The 8659-nt window shown below is 37.2% G+C and overlaps 1 pseudogene; it reads right to left on the bottom strand.

Annotated features, from left to right (window-relative positions):
* Window positions 1-6235: 6235 nt before the first annotated feature.
* LOC150021968 (acetyl-coenzyme A transporter 1-like) lies at window positions 6236-8453 on the bottom strand (annotated as a pseudogene).
* Between the last annotated feature and the right edge of the window lie 206 nt (window positions 8454-8659).

Here is an 8659-nt window from a genome sequence, read left to right as displayed (position 1 = left end):
CTGCTGCACTTCTTCAAACTGTTTTGCAGAATCTAGGGCACTTCAGGTGTTGTGTTTCTATGTAAAGGGATTCTCTGTTTACTCATTAAAAAGAACAAGCAAGTATTTATGAAACTAAAGCTTAAAGGCAGAGTAAATCTTCAAATCCTCTTCAACTTAAAATTGTTGAGAAAATAGCTTATAGAGGACTAACAGTCTTGTTTTAACACATCTTTATTCTCCCTAATGTATTGTTTTATTCATAATGTGAAGTTGCAGTATCAAAAGGTCAAAAATGAGGGAGAATATTATTTCTACAAAAGCAAGCACATGAGATGGGATACAAGTCTAAATTAAAGTACCAAGGGTAGAATTCTGCCTTTTAACAGACTGATTAAGTGTAACACATTCCAAACTGCAAATATGTATGCACACATACTACAAAGCAGTTCAAAATAAGCATGGCCTATTCAGAATGTGTAGAGATGTATGTCTGTCCAGACGTTATCCAACCACATAATATGAAAAACTAGAGACATTTATTGAAGAAGATACAAGTTACAAAAAAAAGTGTACATAGGACAATGATGCCTCAGTCCCCTTCAAATTAGGCACCTTGGGCCCTCACAAGGTTCTTTTAATTCACCATCACCTGCCCCTTCTTATTTTCCTGAATCTCATCTATGGTTTGAAATCTCTTTCCTCTCAAAGGTGATTATAGCTATGGGAAAAGCCAGAAGTCACAGGGTTCCAAATCTAGGCTGTCGAGGAGCTGAGTCACTTTGGTGATTTGATGATTTGCCAAAAAACTCTGCATGAGATACGAGGCATGAGTGGGAGCATTGTTGTGATGAAGCTGCCAATCACCAGTTGCCCATAATTGTGGCTTTCTGAATCATCCCAATAGTTTCTGAAGAGGAATATTTAAGCTTAATGAAAAATGTGATGCAGATGCATTGCTCTACTTGCTTAGGCATTTTGAATGCAATGGCCACACAGTACACATGCTCAGTCAACTGTGTCTACCATCCCCACTGACTAGTACAGTAAAGACATCATTGTTCATGCATGCGCAATGCAGTCCGCTCTCCTTGGCTGCCAGCTTACACTGATGTTGCGCAAACTGTTCTTGTTAGATTAACAATGGCTGGACTTTTTTCAGAGAGACCTCATGTGTGTGTGTGTGTGTGTGTGTGTGTGTGTGTGTATCTTATATAATCTTGATTAGGCATCTCTGTTTGCCCCTATACATTGTCTTTTTTTTATTTATTTTTATTTAAAAAGGAGAAAAAGTTATAAAGAGCCTTTCTATACTCATTATGCATCTTCAGTAATTTTCAATAATTTGCCATTCTTACTTTTAATCTACTACTTTTTTCCTTGAGTATTTTGAAGCAAGTCCCAGATTTCACTGGATTTTTAAATAAATATTTTAGTATATATGTGTTTTTGATTAATAGATCTCCGGTAAAGGTGAAAATTGGGAAGCCTAGACATGCCTCAACTTGGTGTAGGAATCATATAATCAATCATTAATTACATTTTTTATTAGGTGTCACAGATCAAAAGCCTAAGAACTGAAGAAATATTTGGTCTGGAAAATGACTCTCAGTTTTGTTGAGATCAAGACCCAAGAGACTGGGCTAGAGTCTACAAGCTAACTCTAATTTTAAGTGGTTCTCCTGAATTTTCTGCTTCTTTCCCAGGCCTTTAGTCGGGTACTGCCCCCCCTGATGGCACATAAAATAAACTGCATTGCCAGAAAGAATTTACTGTTAATGTTAGTAAATTTTGAGCATATCAGAATTTTTAATATAATGTATTAAAATATTTATTTATTTTTCCCAAGGTATCTATCTGTTCATCTGGAATTCAATTCACATGAGCAAAAGGTCCTTTCTGGCTCTTTAGTCTCCCTTCTTAATTTTCCTCCTCTCACTCATCCACCCAATTCCTTTAGTTTCTTCTCCCTTTTCTTTCCCAGAGTCACACTCCATCCCAGAATCCTGTGTGTTCTGCAGGAGCAGCATCATGGCATGCTGAATGGCACAGGGAGTGGACTCAGATAGAGTTCTATTCACATCTTCTAATATTTAATACCCATGACACCTTGGGAAATGTGCTCAACCTCTGCAAGTTGCATTTTCCTCTCCTGCTAAAAGGGATGAGAAAACATCTATTGTGAGTGTTAAATAATGAATATAAAATGCTTGACTCTGTGCCTGGCACATAACAAGTACTACTTAAATATTAACTTATAAGGGAGCAAAAATTGTCATCTCAAATATACTACTTTGTCATACTGATTACTTTGAGTTAAAGTTACTTAAGAAATAACCAGTGCAAGAAGGACCCTCTGGCCCTCTTCTCTGAAAGCAGGAAATAAATCTCCCCTGGGAAAGGTGCCCTCCTTGCACCTGGAGGTAAATTCATGTCTTCATTACCAAAGGAACTTAGTGCTGAGAAGGCTGTATAAATAAACTCTGCTTAGTTTTTTTCACTAATTACTACCCAAGACTAAGTTTCTTTGTTTCATCAGCTCTTCACAGATCTATTGTTTCCTCTCGTAAAAAGTATAAAAGCTGTCTCCTTTGGTCACTTCTTTAGGTCTCATGTCTATGAGACCTCTGTGCACACAAAATTACACACTAGACTTTCTCCTATTCATGTCTCCTGTCAATTTAACTTATTGAAACAGAAGAGCCTAGAAGGGGAGAATAAAATTATTTTCCTCCTTGACATAGGCACGTTATGGTTCTGTTTATTTTGGTTGTGGAAAGACACTCATGGGTGTGTATATGTCAGCTACATACCCCCACAGAGAATTGACTGAGAAGAACTGGAAAACAAACTAGTCTTTTGTAGCATTCTTAGTTACAGCGATACGTGAGTTTTTATTCTGTAAGCTAAACTGAAATAATGTTTATGGCAGGCATTTTATACCATATTTTATGTCTCCACAAGATCAAACACAATACTAAGTGCACGGCATATGTTTATTAAATAATTGCTGAATTTAAATGTTATCATAGTCAATATTCATGTCCTAAGAAGGAGGGGAGGGGATGGGATTCATCAGATCTGAAATGACATCATTTCCACTGGAAAACAAACTAAAATTGCTAAATCATTCATAACTCCTATGCTCTCCTGCATCAGTTTTTATCTTTGTTCTTAATCTTTCAGTTTTGTACATAGACTTCAACACTTTTATATAATTTCTATTACTTTATATATAGAGACACTAAACAAGACATTTACAAAACTCTTTCAATATAAGGGCATATTATATTTATTATATTAGTACTATATCACTATATAATTACATACGTATATATTTTTATCTTTCATTTTTCTTGTTCTTTACTCAAATAGCTATGACTTGATACATAATAATGAGAATACATCATACAGGCACTGTTCCTGCATGATTTCATCACTCCATTTTGATTCTTTTTAATTGTTATTTCCCCAGTTATCAAGAAAAAAAAATGTGCAGTTGTATTCATGAAGTTAACACCATAATTGGCTTTTCAGCAAAACAAAAACAAAAAGTTTCTATATTGTTTGGAATTTCTAAAAAGACATTACAAACTCTGAATCTATCAGAAAATATTCTATATAGATTCAATTTATAGTATTTATGGGTTTATGAGATAGTGTGAATGGAATTTAATTCCCAAATTCCTATGTATAAGCAATTAATGAAATCTTTGATTATTAACCATCCTGGAGAAATAGGGGAAATATTTGAGGAGAAAAAGTTGTATATGACACAAGGAGTCAATTTATTTTCATGCTCGAACATCTCCTTCTCAGTATTGTGTAGCTTCTGAATATAGGCATGATTAAATACTGCTGTGTTCAAAATTAGCTACATAAGCACACATTGGTGTGTTTAGTGTAACTTATCAACTGTGGGTTGTTAAATTCATGAATTCATTTGTATCTGTACTCTTATGAGACAATAATTTGGATGATTGTATTATTTAAGCCTTTTAAAGTTTATCAAAATTGAACCATCAAGAGGCAGAGAAGACAAATAATATATATAAGCATATAATATTTGAAAATACTGCCAATATGTCACTCTCAGTTGGAGACATTTGTTGATATTTCCAGTGCACTGAATATGAAAGCCACAATCACAGTTGTATTCTGCCAAGAGCAATAGAACTATTAGTTCTTTTACATGAGTGAACCTAACGACAAATTAAATAAAATTATTACCTTCTTCCCTAGCTTGTCAAGAGGTATAAAGTGTTTATTTTCAATAACACTTGGTGGAATCTTCACCCTCTTCAGTAGGCCCAAATTCTATTGAAATATTTTTTTTTTTTTTTCACTGTGTGGTTGCCTCTCACTCGTGCCCCCAACTGGGGACCTGATGTACAACCTAGTTATGTGCCCTGACTGGGAATCGAACCAGTGACACTTGGCTTGCAGGCTGACGCTCAATCCACTGAGCCACAGCAGCCAGGGCCCAAATTCTATTGAAATATTAATAAAATTAATCAAGTTGTTTTTTTAAGTTATTTTGTCTTTAAGTATAAACTCTTTCTATCTGAGATGCTGATTTCATATATTTATCGTTTGTCTAGTTCATGTATTTCTTTGTTTTTATAGGTAGAAATTTGAAATGATGTGGAAAAAAACAGGGCAGGACCTTGAAAGAATATGTCTAGTTTGTTCAATGTGATAAATCACTTCCAGATTTTGATTCCACATGAATGACTACAAATTTGTGTGTATCAGGATGTAAAGACTAGGCAATCAACAGAAGGGCTGGGCCATCAAGGATTATAATTTCAAGGTTAGACCTGACAGAAAGCAACTCCTGTAGACTCTGATTAGGCTTGGTCTATATTTAGATAGTACATCCAGCAAGTAAGCACAAGGAAGCTTTGGATGAGATCAATGTTCCTATTTAGTAGAGTGTCATCTGAGACAGGTGAGATATTTTTGACAAAGTCATATTCATTTTATTTCCTTATTTTTTCTTTACTACATTTCAATTTTTATAGGCATAAAACTTATAAAAGACAGAGACTGAGACCAGGGATTTGCATTTCAAAGACAGACTTTGGTTTTGGAGTTACAGACATTATAGACGGGGGAGGAATGGGGTGTTGAACTTTATTAGCTTCAACACTCTTCCTTCATTCAGAGACAGTCTCTAAAATTTCTTCTTAACTTTTGAAAATTTACCTGTGCTCCTCTTAGAAGCTTTTAATATTCAAATCAATATATGCTTTCCATTTTCTATACCTTTGGCCAAAAGAGAAACAAGAACAAAATTTAAAGCAAAGACAAGGTTTCAAGGAGAGCTTATCTCCTCATTTTTCTAACTTAAGTTCACCCTTTAACACTCTTACTTTCTCTTCAGCTGCTTCATCCTCCTCCACCGCTCACCCCCAACCCCCACATAGGTCCTCTGCAAAGCCTACAGGAGCATAGGGGGTATTCCCCCAATACTGGTGCACAACTCTGGGATTACCCCCTTATTTTCCATTCTCAGGATTTCCCCCACTGTTCCCCACTAGACATGTCATTGTCCATAATCAACTCAACTTGGGGCTTTTTTGAGGTATTCAAATCCTGCTGGTGACTATGCCAACTGTAACACAAGAGGTCAAGCCCAGGGATCTTGACTCTTTTCCAGATAGGCCAAAAAGTCCATAAGAAAGACTGAGTGGAACAGACATTGCCTTTATTACTCACATCACTAGGAACTCTGATGGCAGTGGGTCAGCAAGCAGGATGGCACCTCTCAGTCTGAGACTTGTTTGAAGGGGTCCCAGACACAGGAGGCACGTGTTCTGTGCATGACTACCTCAGTGTGTACTCGCAGAAAGAGAAGGTCAAGAAGCAGTCACATGATAGGAAGCAACTCCCAAAAGGGGATAAGGAGGGAATTACAATCCCCTTTCAAAACAACACACATTCTTTCTAGCCAAGAGCCCTCTGGCCAACCTTCTATCATGGGTGGTAGAAAGATCCATGTCTTTAGCTACTCCACAAGTTGTTTTAGAACAGATGTGCTGACCTTCAGTAAACTATAAATACACTGATAAGGCAAGGAAAAATATAATCATATATACAGAGAGTTCTCTCTTTTTCTAACAATTTGGCATTTTATAGCAATAAGTTCCTTGTTCAAAATAGTATGTTATACTTCTGTGTGCTGATTAACGTTGCTCTCTGAATTAAAACTAAACTATAGTTACCTTTCTTAAGCTGTCCAATAGTAAATGCATTAATTGTTTCTTTTGTACTTCCATGAAGACAGCCCTTCATCCTGTAATTTCTTAAATTTTGGACCAAGAAGGAACCACCACTCAAATATAATAAAGACACAAATAACAGACTCCACATAATAACCATCCAGTACTGCAACACGAGCCACTGAGTTTTTTGCAAAGCTCAATAGCATCAGATGTTCGACAATTCTGGTCTGATGCTTCTACACACCCTTTCATAGTGAGGGTATCTACTAGCCAAAGGGCTATTATAGGAGGTAAGTTACCTCCAAATTAGACACAGTATTTAAAAGGGTCATATAATTTCCTCCAATAAGTGAATAACTAACCTTTGCAGTAAAAGTCATTATGGAAACAATGCTGTACAATGTAACCTGGTGTAACACATAACTTAACAGCACTGTAATATAGTAGTATACAGGGAATTCCCCTTAATGTTCTGCATTAGGAGTCGACCAAAGCAGTAGATCATACTTGAATCCAAGCAATACCCTCTAGGACATGGCTTTGTAAAATATCTTTAGTGGCTAGGAACCTGCAGTGCATTTGTTCATAATCAGAAGCCATATCATCTGCAAAGGAACCATTGGAACTCTAAGTCTAAATGTTCTTTAGTACTCCCCTCTTCTACCAATATCAGTCCTATAACTGCATCTGCTGCTGAAAAACCAATCTTTGCAGTTAGAATCAGAAGGCAAGGTGAATTGCCAGCATTTTTATAATTGCAAAAAGCAGTTTCTAAGTACCTGTGACCCCTTGGATTTCTTCTTTTCTTATTGATACCGGTTTTCTTTTTCAAAACAACTAAAGTTGTCAAAAATACAATTCCCCAGGGGGGAAGAAATCTGAAAGAGTAATGATTATCCTTGGTTGAGGCTCAGAACACAAATATTTGTTACAAAAGTCGGCAGATTCAAGGACAGAAAACAAACAAACAAAAAAACCACCACCATTGTCCAGAAGGTAGCCTGCTGTCTGACCCATTGAATTGCAAGTAGAAGCGTAACCCGTGTTCTCCTGGGATAACATAGTTGATGCCCAATCATGCACAGCAATGTCCTGAGTAGTGGTCAGAAATTCTAACAAAAGAATGTCACTGTGAGAGCAACCACATCAGGATTTCTGCCATTGGTATTCCCAAGCAAACAATCCATTAAGTAGATAAATATATCATGAAGATTCCAGTATATACTGTGTAGGTACAAGCCAAGGTTAGCAATGAACTGAAGTTCCTAAATTAAATTGCTTCAATCAATGGGGCCCAGAGCAATTTGAGGCTGTAGGGCCAAAAGACAAAACTGAAGAGAGCTCGACCTGTATTGCTAACATTTTTGCTCTGCAAAAGGAATGGTATGGTTCCTGTCAGGCTCAGTGGAATGCCCTGATGCATTTAAAGAAAAAGCACTTAAAGAAAATGCTGCTTAATTTGACCTAGCAGTTCTGTGGGCGTTTTGAGAAATCACTGGTGCTGGTATCCTGCAGAAGAGCTTTTTTGTCCCCTTCTCTGCCCACCAAGTCTTGGATGACTGTCATCCCAGCTACCCTGTGGCAGAGAACCACTCTTCATAACCAGAGAGTGGTTGAAAGTCCCTGGTTGTTGTGGCCAGCTGTTGCTTTTGTGGGAGATGATGGGTGATATATTACAGATGATGCAGAGACCTGTCTGAGGAAGCAGGGGCTGAGCATCTTAGATCAGTCTAGTCCAAAGTCCAAGTGCTGCTCCGGGCCAGGGTCTCCATGGTTCAGAAAGGGAGGCAGGGCGACAAGGGTACTTCTCTCTGAGGCTCAGAGTGCTAAAGCTGGGAGCCAGTCCACCGGCTGAAGACACAGGCGATATGTATGTGCCCTGTTGAGTGGTATAAAGGAACCTCAAGGAGACCCCAGGGTAGCGGCACAAGGATGGAGGCTGGAGGAGGGGGCTGTGGTGATGCAAATCCACACCTAACTGCGGCAAGACCTAATGGTCAGTCTCCCGACAGCACTTTCACTTATAATATTTCTTATTTACTATAGTTTCCTCAGGGCTTACAGAATAAATACTCAATAAATATTTGTTGCTTTGTAACTATTATATTTTGTAGGTAGAGAAATATAGGTAAACTATATCCATATCCATATCCATATCTATATCATCTTTCCCTTCCCATCTTCCCCCTTTTGTCTATAGAAAAAAATTCCTCTCTTGTTCTCTGGACTTGCCTGTAGTTTTGCCATAGCTTGTGTGTCCCAAATTGCGATTCTTCACTGTTACTGAATAAACCGATTTTTACTGGTGAAATAACGAAGTATTGTATTATCATTATTAGATCAACACCTCCTTGATTAAATTTATTCCTAGGTTTTTTTTTTTATTCTGTTACAGATAAAATCATTTTAACTTCTTTTTTTATTTTTATTTTTTGGATAGTTCATTATTTGTG

The sequence above is a fragment of the Furipterus horrens genome, unplaced genomic scaffold, assembly GCF_987537825.1.
Source record: "Furipterus horrens unplaced genomic scaffold, mFurHor1.1.pri manual_scaffold_1, whole genome shotgun sequence".
Taxonomy (NCBI): Eukaryota; Metazoa; Chordata; class Mammalia; order Chiroptera; family Furipteridae; genus Furipterus; species Furipterus horrens.
This window is presented reverse-complemented; position numbering and strand designations above follow the sequence as displayed.